This window comes from Zonotrichia albicollis, chromosome 3 (genome assembly GCF_047830755.1).
Source record: "Zonotrichia albicollis isolate bZonAlb1 chromosome 3, bZonAlb1.hap1, whole genome shotgun sequence".
Taxonomy (NCBI): domain Eukaryota; kingdom Metazoa; phylum Chordata; class Aves; order Passeriformes; family Passerellidae; genus Zonotrichia; species Zonotrichia albicollis.
The window spans coordinates 8,578,840-8,603,615 of record NC_133821.1 but is presented as its reverse complement, the minus strand read 5'-3'; the positions used below and the strand labels follow the sequence as shown (position 1 = coordinate 8,603,615).

Genomic DNA, 24,776 nt, shown 5'->3' with positions numbered 1-24,776 from the left:
GTCATTCTTCAGCTGAGTGACTCGACCAGTCCTTTCTTGGATGCATCTTCATGAAGTGATGGGCGTGTAATTGCTGAACTCCTCAGGGTTTTGTTCCACAGAATTCTCCACACAAGAGGAAGGACCTTGCAGAAGGGAGAAGGGTGTTTTGTCCAACAGCCAAGAGGAGCTGGGGTTTGGGGGATAGCTGTGCTCCCTCCTGTGGATCCTGCGGACGTCTCCGTTTCCCTTTAGTGTTGGCAGCTCTTCCACGTGCCTCTCCAGCTGAGGAAGCTGCAAGGGTGGCACCTGCCTCTCCCTTGGTAGAGAGCAGCTCTTTCCTTGTGCGGGGAGGTCATTTATTTCATTTAGGGCAGAAAGTGGAAAGGCAGCATTTCTTCATCAGCCTCATTTCTTTGCACAGAGAATGTCTCTTCCTCTCATCCCCTCTCTTTCCTCGGCAGCCACACACATTTTGAAAGCACCCTGGTCCATATTGGTGGGGTAGGATGGGTTCCCAGGGCTCTATAGATTCAAGGACAGGCCATAAGCTGGATTTACACTGCCTGGTAGTTGGAAAGATTTGATTCCCTTTTTTTTTAGATAGACAGCCCCTTTTCTCTCTGCTTTGCGGAGCAGCCTTTCATCAGGAAGGGCAGGCCCCACTGCACATCACTGGAGCCACATTTCACCCTCCCATCTTCCCCTGGGTGGTGCACAGACGATGCCTGCTCCTTGTGGAGAGGGCCGGGGGCTGGAGGAATGCTGCTCTTCTCTTGACTCTCACTGGGATAGCTCAGGGCTGGGTGGAAAACAATGATTTCCCACTGTACCTATTGAGGCTTGTTTGCACCAGAGATTTCCTCTAGCAATGTTTTATTTCTCCAGACCTCTGGAATTGTTTGCCCGTTCTTTGAACTTTTTTTTCAAGTGGCCACTTTTAGCCTGGATGGAGACCAGTGAAAGTTTGAGCTCTGTATCCAGGGAAGCTCCTCGCTGCGTGAGCACTGGCCCAGTCAATAGGCTCCAAGCCTAGGAGTGCCAGACAAAGGGACAGCCTGCAGCAAAAGGGATGTTTGTACTGTGGCCAGAGTAGGCTTCCTTAAAAATAATAGCCAAGGTAAACGCTATCAATTCACAAGTCAGATGCTTGTGAAAAACCACCAGCCCATTTGCTAACCCATTAAGAAGGGAAATAAGACTTGACAGTTTGCTGTGCTGTGATTCTAAGCATGATGTTTCCCTGAGAAAGAGTGCCTGTGCTGCTGAGAGCGCTCTGCAGCCACTGATGGCAAGGGACTGGGAAGATTTGTTGCTGCCCAGAAGTTTGTATGTACGTTTGTTTTAGGTTGTTTAAACCTATCCACATCAAGTGACAAAATGCAAAGCTGTCAGACCTGACTTTGCAAAATGGAGCTGGCATTCCAAAAAGAGTATGTCCATTCTGTGACATCTGTTTTTCTACTCAAATGGGGTCTTCATGTTTGTGACTTCAGGTAACAAAAAGTGTGGGATGTTTTGTTGAAAGAGGATTAAGCCCAAGCCCAAGTTAGCTTTGCCAGATTTATTCCCAAGGAGATGCCTTCCAAATACGGAATAAATTCCCATGTGTGACCCACCTCATTCTTGGTAGATGAAAGGGCAGCAGATCTGAAATGTGGTCAGAACTCTGCATCCATTTCATAACTGATCCTGGTCACCAGAGGAGGAAATGCTGGCCTTGCCCAGTTTTGAGAGGAAGTTCATGGGTGGGAGAAAGTTGAAGAGACTTGATGAAAGGAATGGGGTAGACCAGCTCAAAAGCAGACTGGACAGTTTCTGAGTAATTTTATACAGAGTATTTCAAAGTTCCTAGGAAATCTCTCACTGAGTCCAAGAGGTTTTGTACGTCCCAGTGTTTAGCTGGCCTCAGATATATGGGAAGTCCCCTTAGAATTTTTTTAAGGACAGCAAACAAACAGCTTCCAGTACAATTATGATGGTTGTGTTTTGCACTGATAACTGGGATCAGAAATCAACTACATTAGTCAGGAGATAATACTTAGTCCATAACACTGAATTTTAGCGGGTGAGGCAGAAATGTGGCATAGAGAGATAAAGTAAATCAAAGTGAGTAAGAAAACCTGCTTAGGAGTAAGCACTTAGCCTGGACCTTACACAAAAACAATCCAGGCAGGAAATGAAATATACACTTCAACATGAAACTGAAGACATCAATTGTCTGAGGTTCTTTTGCTGAAATACCTTGCTGTGTGCAAGGCTTTCAAGGCTGGTCTTTCATTCTGGTGACTCAAACATTGTTGATAAACATAGCTTGAAAACTGATCCAAATGGACCTGTGGGGTCTTTATTTTGCACACTTTTCATCAGGACCCAGCTTTCTAAAACACATGATTAAATATTTGATAACTTTCACCACAATTAATATTGATTAGTCTTTAATTCAAGATTTTTATAAAGTAAGTAAACAATTTCCCCCAAACTTCCAGAGACTCAGAAGTGCATAAAGAATCTCTAAGAATTAGGAACAGCTGCTTTTACATAAGTGTTAATATAGCTATTGCTTTTATTACAGTGTGGTTCCTTCACAGTGTCTCTTATGCTTACATATGTTAGCACAAGAGTCATATTCGCACTCAAAATAGTCATTGGTGTTTTGGCAACAAAAAGCTATAATCATAAAAAAATTTTGTAGAAGCAGCATTTTCACAATTCAAGTCCTGCTTTTGAGAGATTTCTGATAACTCTTAGCTTGAAAGGAACAGTTTTTAAACAAGGAAAATGCTGTTAATATCACCATTCTGTAGAGAAATCAGTGACATAAGGAGGAAAGCAATAGGGAAACAGAAACAGTGCCCTACCAGATAAGATATCCAATGTGATAACATTTGTTGGTATTGGTCAGTATAAGGAAAAAGAAATTAGAATGCAATTAATTATTTTCCTAAATTAAAAAAGGATGCCAAGGCTTTTGTTATTCATTTGGATGAGAATCACAGGACTTGATAACCCTGTGGTTGTACCTTGTCATAAGTAACACTAATTCGTTGTGAAGTGCAGCATTTGTGGTTTCCCGGTTGTTTTTCTGGCGGAGAGTTCCACGGATTATTTATTCATATCGAGACTTTTCTTAAATCACTTAAAAACATAATCTTTCTGCTCCATTGACAGAACCTTTGTCTTTTGTTAGGAGAGAAAGCTGAAAGGACACAGCTCTCTGTATGCTTGATCTGTTGTGTAACTCTCACATAATTTTCTTTAATAATCATGATTCCGGTGTTCTCAGCCTTTTTTTTCCCAGACATTTCTTTAAGCTTCCTGGGCACATCCCTTGCCAATCTCTGGACTCATCTTGTTCCTGCCCTTGTCCCTTTCCTGTGGATTCAGGATTTCAGACAAGGAACTTATATATGGACATTACTCTCCTAGGAGAGTAATAAAATGTATACTAAATGTCCACATATTATAAACAACTGTCTAGGCAAGACTTTACAAAACTTATCTTATGACTCTTATTTTTTAGATTTTAGACTTTGAAAGAACAACTATAGTGAATTCTGTTGCAAAGAAAGTGATGACTTGGCTGAGTCAGGTAGGTGTTTTATGCTTCTACTACTTAATAATTATGTCTGAGTGAAAAATAAAGGTATTGAAATGACAGAAGAGCTGCAGCACTGAGCGTGACTTTTCAGCCTGAGTACGATCTTTCATACTGCTGCTGGAGGTGAATTCACAATGAGTCATAGCATGGTGGTACTGAAAATCTGTTGGTTCAGGCCTGTGGTCTTCTGCAGGATGATCACATTACAATGTAAAAGTTTCCTGTACGTTTGGGTATCTTTAATTCTGGAGTACGTGTTTCAGGAAGGCTTTCACTCTCCATATTTCAGCGTGTCTTGCTGCTGACACTGAGCACTGAGCCGTGTGAATGGCTCATGTCAGGGGATCTTCGTCTGTGGTGAAAGAACAGGAACAAGGCCAGTACACGCAGAACAACTGGCCTTTGTTTACTGAGTCAAAGCTGCAAAACCGTAAAGGGACCAAAAGCTGAAATCAAGGGACACAGAAATAATGGAGTGGGAAGGGAAAGGAGAATCAACATTTGAGGGTTCTTCTGGTATGAAGCAGAGATCTGGGTTCCAGAGATGGGGGAAGCTGCAAATCATTCTTCCAAAACTTTGATGCAAGGACTCCTTGTTTTGAGTTTGGATTTGAGGCTCTTGGGGTGGAAAAGCTTATTTATCAGCAAGTATTCCTAAACACCTTCCCTCCCTCTCAACTTTCAGCCTGGTTCATCAAAGCCAAAAAATGGCTTTACGTGATGATAAGTTTTCTCTCAGACTGCCAGCTGAAGCCAGGGTCCTCTGTTGTAAGAGGAAAAAGCTTCTTTGCAGGAAGAGCTTTCTTAGATTTTATTCTTAAAAAAAAAATGCACTCAACGGTCCTGGTGGAGACTTCCCACTTCTTGGAAGCTACTGCTTTATTAAAAACCTTTGGTCTTTTAGAGCATTTTTAAACATACTTGTAGGAAATGCTGTATTGCTGTGGGGCATCTGGCTTGTAATCAGTCAGTGCTTTCAGTCTAACTCTTCCGTCGTGACACCGACCCAGAGCATGCCTGGTGTGGTCCTGGGGAGCCATGTGCCTTATATGTCCATTGCAACTTGCAGGAGGTCAAGTAGGGGGAAGCCAAAGGATTTGTGCAAATGGTGGAGCCAAGCAGAAGGTCAGGGATGGCATTTTGTGGCCATGGGAAAGAGACAGCTCTTTCTCCTGGGTCGGGATGAGTCTCCGTCCGTGCTGAGTCCCAGAGACTCACGGGGCTTCCATGGCTGGCACCCAGAGTTCCTAATTTTGTGGTGCATAAGAGCCCTGAAAGCACATCATTTAATCTGCCTGAAGATAATTGTTGAAATAAATCATTCTCTTGTTTAAAGAATAAATCTTCAGCAAGTTTCAAGAGAGCCTACAGCACTGCTGATTTTAATCATTACTCTGCACAGGGAAGTGTCTATACTGCTTCGTGTTTCCAAACCAGCAGTGCTGCTGTTAAAAAGCCAGGCTTGGATTTGGAAGCTGTCACAACTGAAACAAAGCTTTTTTGGGATTTGTGGATTCCCAGCTGAAAGAGAAGAGGCCTGGTGAGCAGAGACCCCACTGCCCTCTGTGGATTTACCTCACCAGTGAGCTGCGCTGCCGCTTGGTGCCTCAGTTAGCGTGTCCGAAGGCTGGCCGTGCAGTGCTCTGGCATTCTGGAGGGGAGGAGTGCTCCAGGAAAGATGGGTATTTGGGGTTTTCTGGTGTTGCTGGGATGTTGCTGGAATACAGGCTGTGTGTGACAGGAAATGTGCTGTGGTGTGTCAGGCTGTGCCACAGACAGCGATTCCAGTCAGCGGTGGGTGATTTTTATCACACCGCCCTGTGGTCACCCCGTGGGCTCCCCAGGGCTCTGCTGGGCAGCTGCTCCTCTATAGCATGCACTGCTTTGGTTGAAGTTTTTCAGGGTTTGGCTGGTCCACAGGGGATTTTTTTTTGAGGGTGTGAAAAGGATTGGTTTGGGTGAGACGCATTCTAGCAAAGCAGGAATTACCCTGGTCAGCTGAGGTCTGCAGAGTCTTGCTTCTCTGAACCTCCCTGTCCTCATGTGGGAGCTGTGCTGGGGCAGAGGTGGTGCCCTGCAGAGGCAGGATGTGGGCTGGAATGGCCAGCTAAGGTGTTCCAGCCACGGGTGAGGTAGGATTTGGATACACTACAGCTTCTTTTGAGGCTTGAGGGTTCAATTCGCTCTTGGCAATTTAGTGTCTCCTATGACTGCACTCTCCATTCCCTGGCTGCCTAGTTAAAAGGTGTCCTGCTAATTTATGATACTTAAGTTAAATAACAGAGAATTTGAGCCATTTGTGCATTAATCCATTATGGATTGCAGGCAGGTTCCTGCTACTTAACCATTTTTTCCCTGTCCAGTAGTTGAATGCCAGAGAATGTTGGTGATCCTGATATTCTCCCATATTTCTGTTGGTTTTTTTTTTCCATTTTCTTGGAGTTCACTTGAAAATTTTGTCTCTGGGAGAAAATCTAGGAGGAATGGACACTGCTCTGGTCTTTTCCACTGCAAATAATCCAATTTCTCCCTGTATTCCAAACTGGGAAGTACTTACTGCTCTTTTAAAGCTGATTGTAGTGCTAAGAAAGAAATTCATGCAGCATTTGGCACAGCAGCATTTGAATGGTTTTAAATGCTTGGAAATTAATTTGCTGTGCCATTTTAGCTACTTTGAAGAAGAGCGCTAGTTGCATTTTATTTTGGTTGTATGTTGTATGAAATGTGTGTCTTATTGGAACCAGGTATATTAGTTTTGTGCTAGGCTGATGTACACCAGTTAAAAATGTTCCCCCTGGCACATGGAGTTAAATGCTGAGGGTTTTCTCAGGCACGAAGCAAGGTTCCACCAAGCCCCCTCAATTCAAGGTACTCCAGCTGCTGGGTTTGGCAGTGTGTGTAAGAGATATGGAAACACTGGGTCCCAGTGCCATTCCTGTCAAGTCATCAAGCCTTAGAGCTTGCTTTTGTCTGCAGCAAAGGATTTGTTAGATGTTATCAGACAGGACCTTACTGTGGGGTAAATCAGGGTTTGTTAAATTGTTCAGTATCATAGAATGATTTGGGTGAGGGGGAATCGTAAAGGCCACACAGTCAAACCCCCTTGCAAGGAGCAGGGACATCTTCAACCAGATCAGGTTGCTCAAAGCCCCCTCCAGCCTCACCTTGAATGTTCCCAGGGAGGGCCAAGCACAGCTCCTCAGGACAAAATGTGCCAGTATTTTACCACCCTCACTGTAAAAAATGTCTTCTTTTCATCCAGTCTAAATCTACCCTCTTTTACTTTATAGGGGAGCGTGGGATATGTTCAGCTCCAGAAGTGTTGAGGCTGTAGACAGTACGTCATGAATTGTTCTACTGTGTCTGCTGTGTTTCTTGCACAAATCACACAAGTGTTGCGTGTCACAAGCACAAGGTTTCATAGGAAAAACATTCTTAGAAATTTTCATTTGCAGAAAATCTTGGGAGCCTTTGTCTTTGCTCAAAGTTAAAAAAAACCCCCAAAGTAATCAACTTAGGGCACTTGTAAATCAGCCTCCAAAGAATAAATAGTAAAAGAAACAGCATGACATTTCCAGCTGTCTTTAGAGGGAGGTCTGTTCAACAATACATTTCAGGTGACAAAACACAAATATGATGCACGGTGCCAAATGGAAGGGAAGAATAGACCCTCTGCTGCTGGGAATAGAAGAAGACTGTAGTAATGTGATTATGGTAATGGTCAACAAGTCATAGTCTTGTGCTTTTGTTCACTATAATTAACTTCTTGGAATGGCACAGTCGCTTTCTCTGTGCGCATCAGATGGCCCTGCCTTTGTGTCCCCAGTCTGTTATTTCTCCTGCAGGGACTGCAAGCCTCCAAGTGCATTACTAAATGAATTCATTGCTGGAACAAAGATTCAGTAGCAGAATAGAGATTGATATCTTTTGTTGTCAGACATTCAATACCATATAGCAATCCAATTACTTAAGCTGTTTCTATCAGTCTTATTACGGCTCACTATTGAGGCATGCTTTAAAGCTGGATAATTCTGTCTTGCAAGAATGTAGTGGAACAGATTAGAGCTTTAATGAGAAGGCTTTCTGTGAGCCAGGGCACTTCCATTGTATGTGTTGGGATTGAGGAATCATACCTAGGCAAGGGCCTGCAGTCATTGTTGCAAAGAGTGATCAAAGGGAAGCCTGCAATGTGTACAATTGCTTTAAGAAATTTTACGGGTTATAAAAAAATAAAATAAAAACGGGCAAAGTTTCTGCCTGCTGTTCCCTATCTATTGAGAATCTGTGCTACACTGGGAAAAGGAAATTACTTATTGGGATTCAGACTGTGGAGGGGATATGTCATTTTGTGTTTGAACTTTTCCTCCACTGTGGTAGACGTTGAATTCGGTGCTTAGCTGTAGCATTTTAGGAATGCTGGCAGCGTGGATTCAGCACAAGGTTTATTTGCATACAACTTCCCAGGGTGGATGTTTGGAGAGGAGGGGTTTCTAGTGCACAAAGACATAGAAGGCTTTGATAACTGCAGGTAGAGGAAGAAGGATTAGACCAGCAAGTCACCCTAGCCAGGTTTGCATCCTCACTCTGCTCTGTGCAGCACAAAGCAGGTATGGATTGAGCCCCAAGGCAGCAGAAAGCTGGAGCTGGAGTGTCAGTAAGACCTCAAAACTGAGCCTGGATGGTAGAAGTGAAGAAAAGTTAGTTTACCATGAGAAAAAAGCAATGAATAAATCTATCTACTTAGCAAATATATATTTTTTTGAGATTGCATATGTAAATCACACCTAAGTTTGTTGTGTGAAACACAAGTAGTAGAAGCCTGGGAGATGCCAGACTGAATTAGTATGTCCAGCAAGTCAATTTGGCTGCTACTTGAATGTAGGATTTCTGATGGACTTTTAAAAGGTGACAAAACTCTTCAGCTCTGTCAGGCCTCAGCAGAAACACCTGTGCTTTAAGTCAGCACAGTGTGACCAGAAGAACCTCAGAGCTGCTGAGGTTGAAGTAAACTGGAAACACAGATTAGAGTGCTTCTGTGTGCAATGCACACAGCTGGGGGTCATCCATGAACACAAGTATTTCTAAACTTGTCTGAGATCCCGCCTGCCTAGGTCACTCTCCCGAAATAACTGAGGTATGGTTTATTTCTTGGTGTGATAAATGCACCAAAGCAAACACTCACTTGGAGTGAATAGCAAAGCGATGTAATTTCCACAGGACAACACTGGTGATGTCCAACAGTCTGAGGATACAGCCTGTTTTTCCTGGATGCAAAAACTTGTATGATTTATAATTTCATTATAATACAGCTGATTTTCCATTTCTCAGGGTGGTTTTACACTACCAACAGCTAAATATTTCCTCCTTGGGGACAAAGTTACAAAGTGTTGCCAATGCACACATGTTGTCTGCCTGCAACATTTCCAAAGTATTATTTGGAAGAACAGCAATTATAAAGACATTTTCCAAAGGAAATTATATTTGAGTTAGGATAAGGACGTGGGGGTGTGAACATAAGTCTGAGGAACACCTGGAAGTTTATCTGTGCATTTAGGTTTGTTTTCAGAAAGTGTTTGCGTTCCTGTCTGTAGAACACGAACACTGATTTTCTTCAGCAATAAAGGTATGAGCCAGTTCTGCACTGAAGCTAAACTTGATTTTGTAGCCTCAGTTGCCTGATGGGGATGAAAGTTAATGTTTTATGAGGCAAAGGAGAGCACCTGTTCATTCCAGGAACAGTTACTGCTAAGATATTTGTTTAGGGTGAGAGTTAAGGTGATTTTGTGCTGAATTATCAGTTTCTCTCTCACTCAGTGGTGTAAGGAGCAATTAAAGATTTCGGGTGGCCTGACCTTTATTCTGCTCATTGTTGACTTGTTACTAGTGATGTCTACAGTAACTGCTTTCTTGTAATTTATTTACTCTATTTGGGGATGAGGCGTTTGGACTTGGGATCTACCAAGGGGAGCTTTTAATGTGCATTTTTATTTATTTTATCTAAATTCATGGAAACCTCCAGGACAGATACTCAGCTGGTGTAAATCAGCTTAGTTCCATTGACGTCAGTGGAGCAGCGCCAGCAGCAGACCTGACCCACTTCTTTAATCTGATCCCTTGTCCATCCCATTTATTTCAGATTACATCAGAGTGAGCAGAGCCTTACCTCATCCACCGTGAACTTGAGATAGATACAACCTTGCAAGTTTTGGCAGAGGAATATCATCCCAGAGAAACATGTAAAAGCAAAGGTGCCTCCAGTCTTCTGCCATGCAGAAACTGCGATTTTCTCAGGCACCAGTGGGTCCTCAGCAGCATTCTCACGTCCTATGACCTCTCCAGCCTTGTTGTGCAGTGGCCATTGACTTTGTACTGGCTTTCTCCAGTACCTCCCTTCAAGAGCTTGCAAATGCCAAAATGATGTGAGCCTTTGCAGTTCTGGTATCTTTTCCCAAATACCAGATGTTGTCTTGGCTTCTCTTGTTCCCAAACGGTGTCTTGTTTTCACTGACTCTGATGTTCTTGTTGCTGGTCTCTCTTTATCAGTATGTTGTCTCTTATATCTGTCAGAACTGTCCCTGCGCCCGAAGTTTCCCTTTGGATAAAGTGGTTTCCTTTTCTTGGCAAGTCCTAGTTGGGTTATTCCTAAATCTTCTAATAGTATTTCTTTGTCTCTTCCTCCACCCCTACAGTACAGTATCAGCTTAACCCTCATACCAGCTTGGGTTTTCAGCTGCCAATCAATAACAGAATATTTCCATCTTTTTTTCTCTGTCCTGGTTCAACACAGTACTTCTGCACATTTAATAGTCTGCCTCCCCTGCCTTGGTTAACCAAACTATACAAATCATCTTTGGCTTCAGAATCAGACATTCCCTGGAAGGAGAACATGATCCTGTTAGCTGGGAAGGAGAATTGCTGCTTTAGCTTATCACTCCTTTGTCTTTCTGAAGGGCTTTGACTTTGGTGGGATTTTTAACTCCTCCTTTCTTCCCCCAGAATATTGTCTTTGTTAGCATTGTGGCTGCCCCATCCCTGGATGTGTTTGAGGCCAGGCTGGATGGGGCTTTGAGCAGCCTGCCCTCCTGGAAGGTCTCCCTGCCCATGGCAAGGGGGTTCAAGCTGGGTCATCTTTAAGGTCCTCCAACCAAATTGTTCTATGATTCTGCTGCTCTCTTACTCTTCTCATTGAAGAAGAATCACAAAACCCTGCTCATCTCCCGTACATCTCTCCCAGCAAGCTTTTCTCTCCCTGCATTCACTGGTGCAGTTTTCTCTCTACCCAGAGAAGCCAAGCTGAAGGGTAGGATTGCTCTTAGAGGTGGTTTCATTGCAAGTGTAGAAGAGGAAATCCATTTTACCAAAAAACCCTACATGTACTGGGAAACCTCAGGGAGTGCACAGAAAGCAAGACAAAAAAATCATAGTTGTGAAGGTCAGGTTCAAGGTGTTCTGTTCTTACAAAAGTTGTGGTCATGTGTGGAATATATGCTTAGAAACTTTGTTGGATGAGGGCCTGGTTAAATTTGATTAAACCAAATACATAAAACAAGTACAAAATAACCAGTTTTTATAATATGCTTGAGAGAAAAGCAAGCAAACAGCTTTTTTACTACTGCTAAGAAAAAAAAAAAACAAGTCAGAAAAAAATGAAGTGAATATCTCAGCTCCTGGGAGCAGGTAGCAAAGCAGACCCAAAATTCAGAGGATTTTTGTTCTGGGCTTTGTCTACTGCACTGACATTTAACTTTTTAAATGTTTTTCGTAAGACAAATAGTACTTATTTTATTAATTTCTGTGGTTGCTTTCCTAAATGAAAATGAGTAAATCACAGCAAAGTTAGTCTAAAGTTGGGACAGTATTGAGTTCAAGAGGTACAGCAGAAATTTAGTGAAGATGCAAATGGATCTGGGTCCTATCAAAAGTTGCTCCTTCACTTACCAAGGAAACTTCACTGAATTAATGGAATTTAGAGGAGAGGGAGACTTAAGACTATCTATTATGACCATATGTATTTTGCATGCCATAGAATTGCACTCATTTATCTCTGCAGAACTATTTCCTGCCAGATAGCTGGCCAGATCTCACCACCTCTGCCAGCTTTAACCACTGCAGTGTCCAAGCACTCTCCAGAGATGCTCTCTGAGTGGGCTGTTGCAGCTTTGCTGAGGAAAGGCCTAATGGCTCCCAAGTCCATGAAACATGAAATGAGGGCTCTGTGTGTGTGCTCCTTCTGTAATCCCACAGCCCGAGGGACTGCTCAAGACAGGAGTGAAACAAAGCAAGGAAAAATCAATGTTTAACTTGGAAATATTTGTCAGTTAACAAGTCACAAGGAAGGTGAATACCTCTAGCACCTAGTAGAAGCTTATTTTATGCTTAACTAATACTCTTTTTTTGAGTGGGGAGTGTATTTTAAAAAAGTGAACACCAACAAAAAAAATCTTTCTTTTGAGCTTTGTTTCCATTGGAATTCCTAAATTCAAGAATAGTCTCTAAATGTACTTGGACGCATTTATTTTGTAGAAGGCTGACTGTCTAGACTCTGACCACAGGTTAACACATACTGAAATTTGTCCTTTTTATGGACAATGTGCAACTGTGTGCATAAACTCCTATTCTCTTTAGGGATGCTTTCCTGAACTGGGAATACAGCTTGTGTGCTTCAGTTGTTTTAAGGGATTTCTTTTCTGGCATCTTGTTTGTTTTCTCCTTTTTCCCCTTCAAAAGCACTTCTCTTGAGTTTAAGAGTATATTCCTTTACAGTCTCACAAGCTCTCAGTTTGTGAGGCCTGGAATTCCTTATTCAAGAAAGTCTGCTGGAAATCCATAAAAATCCTGTGTACAATAAACAGGAGACCAACTTCACCCTCAAGTTCTGGATCTCAGACCTTTGTCATCGTGAAGAATGGCTTAATCCCTCCGAGGGAGGAGTCTCCCAGGTATTTCTGTGTGGATCAGTCCCTAAAGCCTTGATCTGTGTCTCAGAGCCACATCGATCTGTCCTGTCTGCAGTGGCTGAAAGGACTTCATGCATTGAATTTTCTCAGAAGTGCTATGAAATAACACGTCTTGGCCAGTGAAGCCAGCCTGTTAATGTATGGATTTTCTGTCTTGAGTGATTTTCTAAAATCAATACCTCATTAAAAGGAAAAAAGCTCAATTCTCACAATTCATAGCCATGCAAATAAACAGGCTGACTGCGACAGCAGCGCCCAGCTGAGTTAGAATAGTGGGTTTGGAGGATGTTGTGTTGTTTGCTCAGTTGCCCTGACTGCAGTTTCAGTATAGCTGGATCCTTCTTGAAAAAGATATTTTAACAACAGTATTCATTCATTAATTCTTAAGAATAATGCTCTGTTGGCAGAATGGTTAACTAGTTGCTAAAAATAAGGTCTGCTGGTGAATCCTTCAAAAATAGGACTACGTCCCCAGGAAATAACTCTCTTTCAGCAAAGAATGAAAGTGTAAATCTTTTTCAAAATCACAGTCTCTAGAAATGCTTTATGCACATAATAATTCCCCCAAAAAAAAGTCAGATAACTTGGCAGGGGAGGAAGCTTTCTATCCCAAGTGTGTAAAGCATTGCAGTCATTAATTTATTGACTGAATTGATCTGACTTTTAAAAGACTCCCTGCCTTGGAATGAGTATTCTGTTTATCTCACAAGCAATGAATCTCCTCTTCCTCCCTGTGTGTAAATACTTAATAGCTGTTTACTTAAAAGGTCAGACCTTGCTGGATCCATAAGTATTGTACTTCAGTACATTTGGATTGAAGTTTTCTTTTTTTTTCTGCTCAGATCTCTGGTTGCTGCACTACCTGCTCCACTTGACATGCTCAGTGGCTTGGAAACCATGTCAAATGTTTTTCAGAGAGCTAGTTCTTTTTTTCAGGGTGATTTTTCTTGCACCCAGATGTATTGTTTTAAAATACTTAGGGTTTGGGTTTTTTCCCCCCCAAAGTACAGTGACAGGATTTAGAATGCTCCACAGGATGCTGAAGTCAGACATTTTCAGGAAGATTTTCCATATGATGCATGTCGGCAGCACAGCTTCAAGGAATGTGTTCTCATGCTGCCTTCCACTTATCATGACTTTAACAGGTGTCTCAGAATGCCTCTGAGCTGGGCAGGATTAGTGTCTGTGATCTGGCAACAGAAAGAAAAGGTGCTGGGGGGTGGGGGCAAGGAAGGGAACTGTGGAGGATGAACTGGTTCCAAAGGACACCCTCAAGCAAAGAATCACATGAGGTAGAATGAACTTCAGTGTGAGAAAGAGCAAACCTTGCATGTCAGCAGGGACTCCTGTGGTTTAATACATTACTGGAAGGTTAGGACAGTGAGACATGGCCTCTCTAGAAGAGTCTCTAGAAGGTCTGAGGGGATCCTGAGCCCAGTAAAACATTTCTCCATCTCAGATAAACAATGTAGCCACTAGTACGACCAAGTGTTCTTGAGTGCCTGTGTGCTGGATTCCTGCCCTTTGAGGCCACTGGAAGAACGAACAGAGCAGAAATTGCCCAGCCAAAGAATTAAAATCCAAAACTATTGTGTTCATTTTGTGGGAAAATTGTAAGGGCTGTTCCAGGAGTAATCAAAATTGAGTTTGCTATGGAACCATGTCCTGGGTCTCCATGCACCTTGCAGGGTCCTTCAGGAGACCCCAGATCCCAGGACCACTCACGAGCAGAAGGGCAAAATGCAGCTCCTGCTGCATCTGCTGTGGAGCCCCGTGCAGGCAGATTGGAAGGCTGGAAATAAGCTGTTTGTACTGACTGGACAAGGAACCATTGATCCCACTCCTTCAAGGAGGTTCTCCTCAGCTGGGGGCACTAATTTAGGTCTCTTTCCTCTGTGCAATGACAAGAGCTGGGGGAACATAATTATCTCCAAATCTTTTACTTCTCCCCTGACAACTTGCAGTGACATGTGGCAGTGGGTTTGAATGTTATTAGGGGCAGACATGAACAGACAGAAGGCATGACTGCATAAGCCTCATTTCCTTAGGAAATCAAGTGGAAATGTTTGTATAGTTTATATACAGCACAATATGGTTTGTGTCTGTCATATTACCTTGAAGGTTGCTGGTGCAATCATATGTTCCATTGTTGTGCTTCATCTCATTTAGAGTTTGTAAAAATACTGCTCTGGACCTTTGTGATTTGTTTTCCAGCATCTCATAGGAAGCCAGGACTGGAAGGGGCGTCCTGGGTCAGCGTGCCCAGGCTCCTGCCGAGGTATATGGACTGTAAAAGTTAAAAGAGAAAAATACTCTCTAATAAACCTCTGATTGGTACAGTGGGAAAGTTAATGAGACAAATGAAACCTTCCGTGTGGCCTTTGCAAAGCTGAAAGTCACAGCATGGGGCAGTCCCCTTGCAAATCTTGGGTCATTAGCTTATCTTCTGCAGTGACTGCCATGCACCAGTGTCAGAGGATGAAGGAATTTTCCTCTTTACAGCACTGGACTAATCACATGTTCGTCAGAAAATCCTGGGGAAAAGATTGCCAGACTTTTTCTTGTGCAACAGGAGTGTTAAAATGTTAAATATATTTACATGGGAGAAATTATTTCATCCAGAGAGAGGAGAGACATCCCTTAGCTTTGAAATGTGCCTGAATGACAGTCAGGCATGCCCAGCATTCTGTAGCATTTTCCTAAAGGAAAGAGGAGCCCAGAACACCCTCCATGAAATAAGACAATAGACAAGACAAGGACAGCAGCTTCTTATATACAGGTCACAGGGAAACAACAGTGTCAGATTATTTCTGGAGCTGTATTATACTGCTCAAAAGAGAACCTGATGATGTAAGAGTAAAAACCAGAAGTGCCCATGTTTCAGAATTTCTGATGCTTGCCTTTAGCTGTGCACTGATTGTCAGTATTAAATGTGCTTCTCTGCTGTGTATGAATACTTGCAGATTGTTAAGGAGACTTCTAGAGCATTTGTATTCCAGAATATCTCAATTGTTTAAAATCTCAGTGATAAAATTCCCTATACATAGAACTATGTATGTGCAGCTGTTCAGAGAAAGATACAGCCTGAGAAAAGGAGAAGGACAATAGTTTATTTGACAGGTCCCAGAAATTGAACAGAAAATGAAATAGTACTTTGAAAAATCTCAGTTTTGCACTATTTAAACTTGTTCAAAAATAGAAAGATATTTTTCATATTGTTTCAGACCATTTGCCTTTTTCATAGTAGAATCTATAAAAAGCATTGAAATTTTTAATGTTTTGTATGGAATATCTCTGGGAAGTTCACTGACTGCCTTCAGCGTTGCCTTTGGCTTAATTCTGTAATTTTATGTCTTTGTCTTTACACCGGGAAACCAGGGAGTACTTCAGGCTCTTCCATCTACATGCTTGCGGCCGTGGGTATTTTTAAGCATCCAAAGAGTCTCTTTGGCTTTGTTTTCAGGGTTTGAATCTCAGAACATGAAGTGTGCACTGAAACACTTGACTGGGCTGTGCTGTGCTCCCCGCTCGAGCTCTGAGCGCAGCTGGGACTGGCGGTGGCAAACTGGGCTCCATCAGCCTCTTGCCTGTTCCAGACACCCAGAACGGGGATCTGCACTGAGCTCATCCTCTGAGCAGCTCATGAAATCATGATGGGAAAGAGGAAATCTGCAGCTTCATTTCAGAAAAGTCCATTTGCCATAAAAAAATTACATGCTTTAGAAGAATTAGGCAGTTTAAAAGAGCCGTTCTGGAGTCCACATCATTAAACTTTGGACCTTTAAAGGTATTTAACTGTTGAACTCCTGACTCAATGGAGACCAATTTCTGGAATGTTGTAGTCACTTCTGTTATAAGGTGTTCAGAATGAGCTAGACTTTTAAACACTTGCAGCAGGTTAATTTTTAACAAAGAAGTTTTCTTCACGAAAAGTATGTTTTCTGTCCGACAGAATCTGATAGTGCTTTCCACCCAGATTTTGAAGCCTGCTAAGTTTGCCATTGCTGCTAGGTTTGCTCAGTCAGGCTCAGCCTGTAGAAAAAAGGCTGTTAAAACTCTATCACCCAAAGGAGGAATCCTGACTGCTTTCCATTACAGGGCTGCCCCTCATGGCCCTGTTGCAATGGCTTTAAGCAGGTGTGACTCATTTGTATGACTTTGGCTCTCACGCTGCTTTGGGGAACCAGCTGCCTTGGAGCTTAGTGCTCAGCTTGGGCCTCTCCAGGACCTGTTTCTAAACCCACCTCACCCTTTACTCATCTCATCTCCAATTGCCTCCATTACAGCACGGTCACCATGCAGTGAGGGATGATCCCAGCCCGTCACTGCTCCTCTTGTCCAGCCACCAGCAGCTCAGTCCCTTTCCCCTGGAGCCTGTGCGATGCTAGGGCTTGGCCATCGTTGTGAGCAGATGTGTGTGACTGCCTGACCAGTGAGTTTGTCTCCCACTCTTCATTTGGGTAAGTACATTGTCTCCCATACTTCTCTTGCATCAAGCTGAACATCTTGGCAAAAAATAAAGCCCGCTCCTGCCAACTTCAATCACTCCAGTGTAGAATTGAGTCGACTTGGTAGAACAAGTAAAAAGACTGAAGCCAGTTGGCCAAATCCCGTTTCCAGCCACCATTACATAAATTACACTGACTCCACTGAAGTCAACAGAGAAAACCCACAATGAATCGTTTATATTGACTTCTGGGATAAGTGCAAAAGCTATTAAAAATTCTTTTTATCATTAGTTATTATAATGCCATATAAAAACACTTACATTAGGCATCATCAGCTTTTGAAGAAACCAAATGTTCAAAGTGTGTCCATGCTCCTGCAACATGTCAAAGCTACAGCTGAAAATTCCTCTTTCCTTAAAGGTGCATTTACCTACTGGATTCTATTGCTTTGTGAGGGAAATACTTGCATAAAGAAGGAAAAATTAATTATCTATATCCATCACAAAGCAGGAAAAATTTCTATTGAAGTTTTGCCACCTATGTTCAAGAAACTTTAAAATTATTTCAGTTAGCAAGAGAGCATCACCTTCAAGTTTTATCCTTATGTTAATAATTGACAGCACTATCCCCCCCACAGTGTTTAATATAAGCAATACATTGAGGGGAAAAAATATATTCACTTGAAATTCGTTACTGTATTTACAATGCTGCTTTCCCATGCTTATTTTAGGGTCATTTGGGAAAAAAGCTGTAACTCCAAAAAAAAATGAATGCATTGCTATTCTGGGAATTAGACTGTCACTTAATAAATATACTTCTGATAATAAAAATTGGTGTCATTTTCCTTGCAGGGACTTATTCGGAAGAAAGTTAATAAAAACTGCATGGAAAAACCAGCATCACAGTTGGTTGGGGGGTTTTTCTGTGGGTTTTTTTTTTTGGGTGCTGGTTTTTTTATTTTTGGTTCATAATTTCTACAGGAAAGTTAGCCTAATGCAAAAAGTATCAAGAAGCAGAGGAACATTCCATGGTCCTTAAAACCCAAAGGTAAGATTCTTTTCCTAAATATACAATTAAGCAAGGTAGCTCTGATGAACCTTTTAAATACCTTTTAAGGACAAAGCCTTAACTGGCCCTGCTGATGGGAAAGTCATAATGTGGCTTTTTTCCTGATGGCTTTCTATTCTTTGTATGTGTGACAGATGTCAATGAAGTTGAAAAGTGTCCATTTCCCAGCAGGGTGCTGGCTGTTCCCCAAAATGCCTGGGCAGTTTATAGAGGCCCTACCATCTCCTGATGGTGAGGGAAGGATTTGTAGGGAAAGCTTCCTGCTGGGCAGAGGCCTGCTGCCTTTGAATAGAAGGCAGCCAGCAGCTCTACGGGCCTCAGCAAGAGATGCCACTGCACCATCAGGAAACTTTGATTTATTATCTGAGAAATTCACCATCCATCTGCATGAAGAGGTCACAGAAGCAACTTTCCTAATGGGAATCTGAGACCCCCATTATTTCCCACTTATTGCTACAAGCATGAAAAATTGCTCCAACTGAGAAAGCTGGGCCTTCAGGACTTGTTGCCATGGCTGAATTTATAGGAATATTCGGGAGCAATGCTTAGTGGGGCTTTTTTGAACCTATAAACTCCAACAATTTTCACAGGTTTTTGCTAATTAATGCCACCACAGTGGAAATGGAAGCAGTTCTGCAAACAAGCTGGGACAAATGGGATTTTTCCTGCCAGTGGAAAAGCCCAGGGAATAATTAGCGGGTCCATAGAGATCTCTTGATTACAGACATCTGCACTGGTAATGTCCAGACACAAAGATCACCCAGGGAAATGTTTCGGGATTTTCACCTTAGGGCACGTTTATGTTGTCAGCTACGCCCTTCAAAATGCACTCGGACATTTGTGGGAAAATATTTAGTGAAATGTTAGACCAAGGAACCTGGTGTTGACTAATCTGGGCTAGGGAAACCAGCTTTGCTTTCCAAAGCACTGTCCGGCCGCCAAGACTTGCAGATGTGAGATTTTGATATCTCATTAAAGCTGATTTCACAGAGATATTTCTCAGTGCTGCATCTGAGCTGCTGTCACTAGCCTGAGATGCTTTTGCAGTTATCACTGCCTGTTGAATAGGATGAAGAGGAAACAACGAGACTGATTATTAAAAAACCACATGACTCCTTGAAAATGAAGCGCTGAAAAAAGAACTCATGTCAATGCAGGATTTATTAGTTCAGGTTGAAGAGTAACCTGATTTGGGATTTTCCTCTTGTCAAAGAGATTCACAATATAAATTAGGAATCTCCTTATAGAAGTGGTAGAGGTTTTGCCTTGTTTGAAAAGGCATGCTTTTAAACGGGCCAATAAAATAATTATTTCAGGCCTATGAACCAGAACTTTAAGCTAAGGGTTTTTTTAAAACGACAATTATTTTCATTCAAATATCATTAGAGCACAGTTACGCCAGTTCTAGACTTGTTCATGTTGTATTAAATGCCAGTAAGTGCCAAACAAAAGTCATCCCTTTCCTGAAAAATTTATAGCATAGAGGTTAGTTGTGTTTACCAGTTGAGCTTGGTTACAGGATATAGGATAGAAAATAAATTAGGTTTATAATGCCTGTGATTTTAAAACATTGGTGACACAGTGTTGGTCTGTCTTCCTTAGAATCTCTCTTTGATGGGATCTTCAATCCCACAAGCCTTGAAGCAGAAAATGCCCTTAAATTTGTATTTAAACCCGTCCTTTTCCAGTACAACCATTAAGAAAATGATTCATTTTAAGATACATTTCAGTCCCAGTGGCATCATTTATCCTACTCACTGGTCAGGCAGTCACTTACAACAAAGTTAAGTACTGAGCAGACCTAATTCTGAATCCAGGCTTTCCTTCAAGATGTCATGAGAAGCAAGAATAATTAATTCTCCTGGCTTTTAAGTCACTATATGCACGACACATAGCTTCACCCACTAATGCACCAACATATCAGCTGTTTCCAGAGATCTCTATTGCCTTAGCTTTTCTGGTCTCTCTGTGGTGAGGGGCAGGGGTAGAAGGAGTGAAGGGTTAGGAAAGAGGGAGAATTCAGAGTTGCTGAGGCTACCTTTGGTCTCAGATAAATGGAACTTGTATGACAAGTACATGTATATTCACGGGCACCGAGTACTAGAATCCACGCTTCAATCCAGTCTGACCCAGGATATTTACGGAGATGTGAGGCAATTTCAGGATGGGGTTTGTAATAACCTCATTCTGAGTCCTTAGGAAGTCTTTCCAGAAGTCCCCAGAGATGCCTGTGATCACATGTGTCTCATTGTCACCGCCTTGGACAGGTGGGCAAGTCCCTGGAGAGACCGCTTCAGAGTGGTGTTTGCTGATCACTGATCAGGATGTAGGCTGCAATGGCACTGCTTTTGGGGAGCACCTGCACTGGCTTTGGGGTGCAGGGGAAAGGACTGTCTCTTACACTGTCCTGCAGACAGGGCTTCCATTCATTCTGGGCTGTCTTTCAAGGTACAGGCTAGTTACACGTACAGTCCAGGTGACTTTGAGCTCCAGCTTGGTGCATTTGTCAGCTGCACTGAAGGAGGTGGTTTACAGTGGTTAAGGGTACGAGTACGTGGCACTGTATACCTGCTTTCAGAAATCCGATATGGATTCCTGTAAATAAGGCATTTAAGCATAAATGTGTTTGACTGTTTTCTAATGAGCCTTGTTCACAGGCCCTGCAGGGTTAATTAGGTTTCTAGATCTTATCTTTACTCTATTACACTAAAGGCAAAAACCTCTACAGGAACTGAATCCACTCAGAAAGAGCAAATAAACTAGCTCTAAATGATCACAAACTGACCAAGCTTTTCTGCTTCAGCTCCCTGTGTGCCTTCAGGCAACCGGGATTTAAAAGCACTGAGATTACAGGACCATAAAATACACATTTACATTTACGTGTGGTCACATGCAAAATTTAAGATTTAGAGAAAGCCACAAAGGGAATGTTTAACACTAGTAGCCAGGCACAAGCTGAATTAATGACACAGCAGCCCCAGCAGAAACACAAGAAAAACATGTAAACCTTCATCTATTATTAGTTGCTGTAGCCCACACTCCAGAGCACAAGGACGCATGGTCATTAGAGGTTGTGCTTTTCCAAGAGGCCTTTTAGCTGCCTCATGAATGGGAGCTGGGCAAGTCCTGAAATGTAGGGAATTCACGTGAGGGTCCTTGTTTTGAATTTTCTTTCTTTGTCGGGTGATTAAATCACGGAGTACATGAACAGAGTAGCCAGAAGCCTCTCGCCACGCCTGCCCAGGTGGGGACGCTCTGCAGGAGCGCTCCCAGCCTGCCCGTGTTGGACACCCTGCGCTGGGAGAAGGCTGCAGGTGGTGCTCCCACGATGGGCACCAGCTCCTCCAGCACAGGAAGGGTTTGCATTGCTGCAGCCCCTGGCAGGCCTGCCACAGGCAATCAACAGCCTGTAGCAAGTACAAGAGCCTGTGGTGACAGGACAAGGGGCAATGGCTTCAAACTGACACAGGGTAGGTTTGGATTAGATATTAGAAAGAAATTCTTCTCTGTGAGGGTGCTGAGGCCCTGGCACAGGTGTTGGCCACAGCAGCTGTGGCTGCCCCATCCCTGGAGGTGTCCAAGGCCAGGCTGGATGGAGCTCAGAGCCAAGTGGGAGGTGTCCATGGCAGTGGGGCTGGAACCAGATGATCTTTAAAGTGCCTTCCAAGCCACTCAGTGACTCTATGATTCTGTGAATTCCTTTGCTTAAAAGTCCTGTGCTGTAATGTAATGCAGACACATGGTGATGGAGAGCTCCAGGAGTAGATTCTGTTTGGTTTTCCATGTGTTGGTATCACACCTATCAGAGTGACTTTTAGGCCTGACATGTTAAGCTTCCCAATGTTTAAAGTAAATACTAGATATGAAGAGAAACACATATTCTTTCTAGTTTTTGCTTGCCTTTGTAGAAATATGGGGGTTTTTTTACACAAGAGTGACCTGTCAGGGCATAAAAAACTAGACCAGTTCATTTAAACAAGTCTGAGTTCTTGTTGTGTAATTATGGATCTGCTCACATGAACATGCACCAAAAAAAAAAAAAAAGTGGAGGAGTTCCCAGGGGAAAAGTAATGGAGTCTGTCTTGCAAAAGCTATGTTATATTATAATACAGCAAATGATAGCATGAGATCTTCTCAGGTAGGACATTCTTCAGGAATAAAATTCAACCAACAGATGAGTTTCAGAAGCCAGTTGTCCTGTTGCTAATTGCCCCTGCACCCCTGCAGCAGTTTGTTTAGCTCCTTTGCAAATTGCAAACTCCTCAGCACCTCAGGCAGGGTCTGCTCCTCAGCTGGCCAGGTTCAGCACAGTAATGGGATCAATAGTGGAGCTACTCAATGGCAGCCCTGAATTTAGAATGCTAATTGTTTAACCTTGCCAAGTGGAACAATTGCATTTTTGATACCACAGTGGTAGGGAGCTCAAATAAGCAAAGGGGAAAAGAACATTCTCTTATGCATGCACTTTTTTTTCTTTTTTTTTTTTTACCTAATGAGGCTAAAACATGTGGGCCTAATGATGTACAGAAAATTAAGCATTTGCAAAACTCCTTACAGGTTGGGGAAATAAAAGTATGGATTGTAAGACTGAGAAAAGAAGAAAAACCAGAAGGTCATGTTGTTTTATCTCTCACTGGAGTTTTCTCCTAGGATTTGTTATGATTTACTGTCATTACATATTATGTAAACAGTCACTGTTTCCATGAAGTGGGAGGTCCTGTTAATCTTCTGTAGCTATTCAGCATTGTTTGTGAGTTTAGCTGGAAATGTACCTCCTTACTGTAGGGGAATGATCAGGAATCTGTACCCTATAGCCTCGGGTTATGGCTCTGACCCCATTAAATGTGTAGGTGGGGTCTCCCTGGTAAGTCAGTAAAGCCAAGGACAGCCTGAGATGATTTCCATGCTTCCTGCTCTTGTTTCCTCCTTAGTGGATGCTCTTGTCTCATCCAGATTAGCAACTGCCTGGCCCCAGGGCCCATGAAAATACTCTGGAAGGATACTTTCTGTTTGAGCTTTAGGGAATGACTGCATGGCAGGTGGTTAAAAAAAAAAAAGGCAAACAGAGAAAGAAGCCTCCTTTTATTCCCTTCTTTCTAAATTCATTACTGAACTACATCTTTACTTTGTCCTCTACCAGCAGAACCTGTATTACATGCAGGCTGTCCACACTTTCTTCAACAACAAAGGCAAATCAGTTCTAGCAAATATATTGCTCACAGTCTCGTGCTCCTTTTGCTGAAAAGCCCTGCCATTCAGTGTTGTTTTACCCACAGCCTATACCCAACGTTTCACTGACAGCAGTGGGAGCCTTCCTGGGATGTCTGGGAGTAATTTATTAATTCCCCTTTCCAGGAGTGATTCCTTCAGTGCTGCCACACCAGTGGAGACTGCAGCAGGGTCTCCTTCACACCAGTGCCTACACTGGAGCAGCTCCTCTGGCACTGCTTCCTGTCCCTGGGAGTTGTCCTGGCTGGATGGCTGCGAGGAGCTGGGAAGAAATGCACAGCACTCCTGTGCTCATTCACTTGGCTGCCGAACATGCACATCTCACTGCTTTCTTGAGAGCGCTTTCCTGCTGTGGAAATGTGATATGCCTGACTAGGTAGGCCAACAGCTGTGTGATTGTCCATCTGCTGCCTCTCCAGATTAAATATTAGCCCAAGTGTCTCCTCCAAAGCCATGAATTTCCTCCAAGTGCAGTTCTCAAAGAAGAGCTTTTCTTGCTTCTCTTCTGCACCAGATATTCCGTGAGATAAGCGATACTGATGGGCAGCAGGGGAATTCAAAGCACACAACTGCCAAAAAGCAGGGCCTATTATTTGTGTTGATTTTTAAATGCAATTGCTCTTCGGTGGTGAATGAAACAAAGCACGCAGGCACAGCGAGATCACTGCACCGTGCTAGTGAGGGAATCCTGTCACATCTGCAGGGTGAAGGCAGCTTGGCTCTTGGCTGGCCAGATCTCCCCAGGAGACAAATGCTTCACAGAGAACTTCTTCCATGAGAAACATTTCAGCTCCTCAGGCCTTTGTTGCTGCTTCTGCTCTACCCTCACCATGTACAGTTGTTTATCAGTGTTGCTAGAATTTTTTAGTTTCTATAGATGCGGATGTTTGAGCTGTTTGTTGTTTTTTTCCAGCTGACATAGAGAGAAATATTTAAGATAGATTTCAGAAGTAGACAAAGTCATTCTTAATTTGTTTCTTTAGAGCTTCATTTTCCTCATGCAAGTTATTAGTAACTCCCACTGAAGCCAATAAATTCCTAGTCCTTCACGGCAGGAAAGGCACTAAAGTCAATGGGAATTATTTGTATCCTGCAGTGGGGGGGAATAAGCCTCCTGGGAAACTGTGGATCTCCTATGTGCCATAAGCCATCCATTACTTCCCTGCCAGTAGCAAGTCATTCCAGGATTTGTAGGAATCTCTATTGTTTTTTGAGTGTATCTGTGCTTTAATTCTCACTTCTTATATAAAAGTAACTGATGCAAGTTATGAAATTGCATTAATATATGGATTTCTGCTGACTCTTTGTTCATGGCTTTTCTTTCATTGCCTCTATTATAGCACTTGTTGTCCTGGGATTCAGAGTTGTGTCCAGGCTTGCTGCAGATCTCCTCTCCTCAGAATTTCACCCGTTGCTCGTGAGAATTTCAACTTCTGGATAAATAAATATTTTGGGTCAGGTCTTAAAAACACAGAAGTCTTTATTCGAATGTTA

At 42.7% G+C, this 24,776-nt stretch overlaps 1 long non-coding RNA gene across 1 annotated transcript in view; it reads left to right on the top strand.

Annotated features, from left to right (window-relative positions):
- The window catches only part of LOC141728447 (uncharacterized), a 192,298-nt gene that overhangs the window by 11,962 nt on the left and 155,560 nt on the right, over positions 1–24,776 (top strand). Inside the window, exons 2-3 of the long non-coding RNA XR_012579349.1 lie at positions 16,824–16,997; positions 17,966–18,032. This is a non-coding gene — a long non-coding RNA (uncharacterized LOC141728447). The remainder of the gene's footprint in view (positions 1–16,823; positions 16,998–17,965; positions 18,033–24,776) is intronic.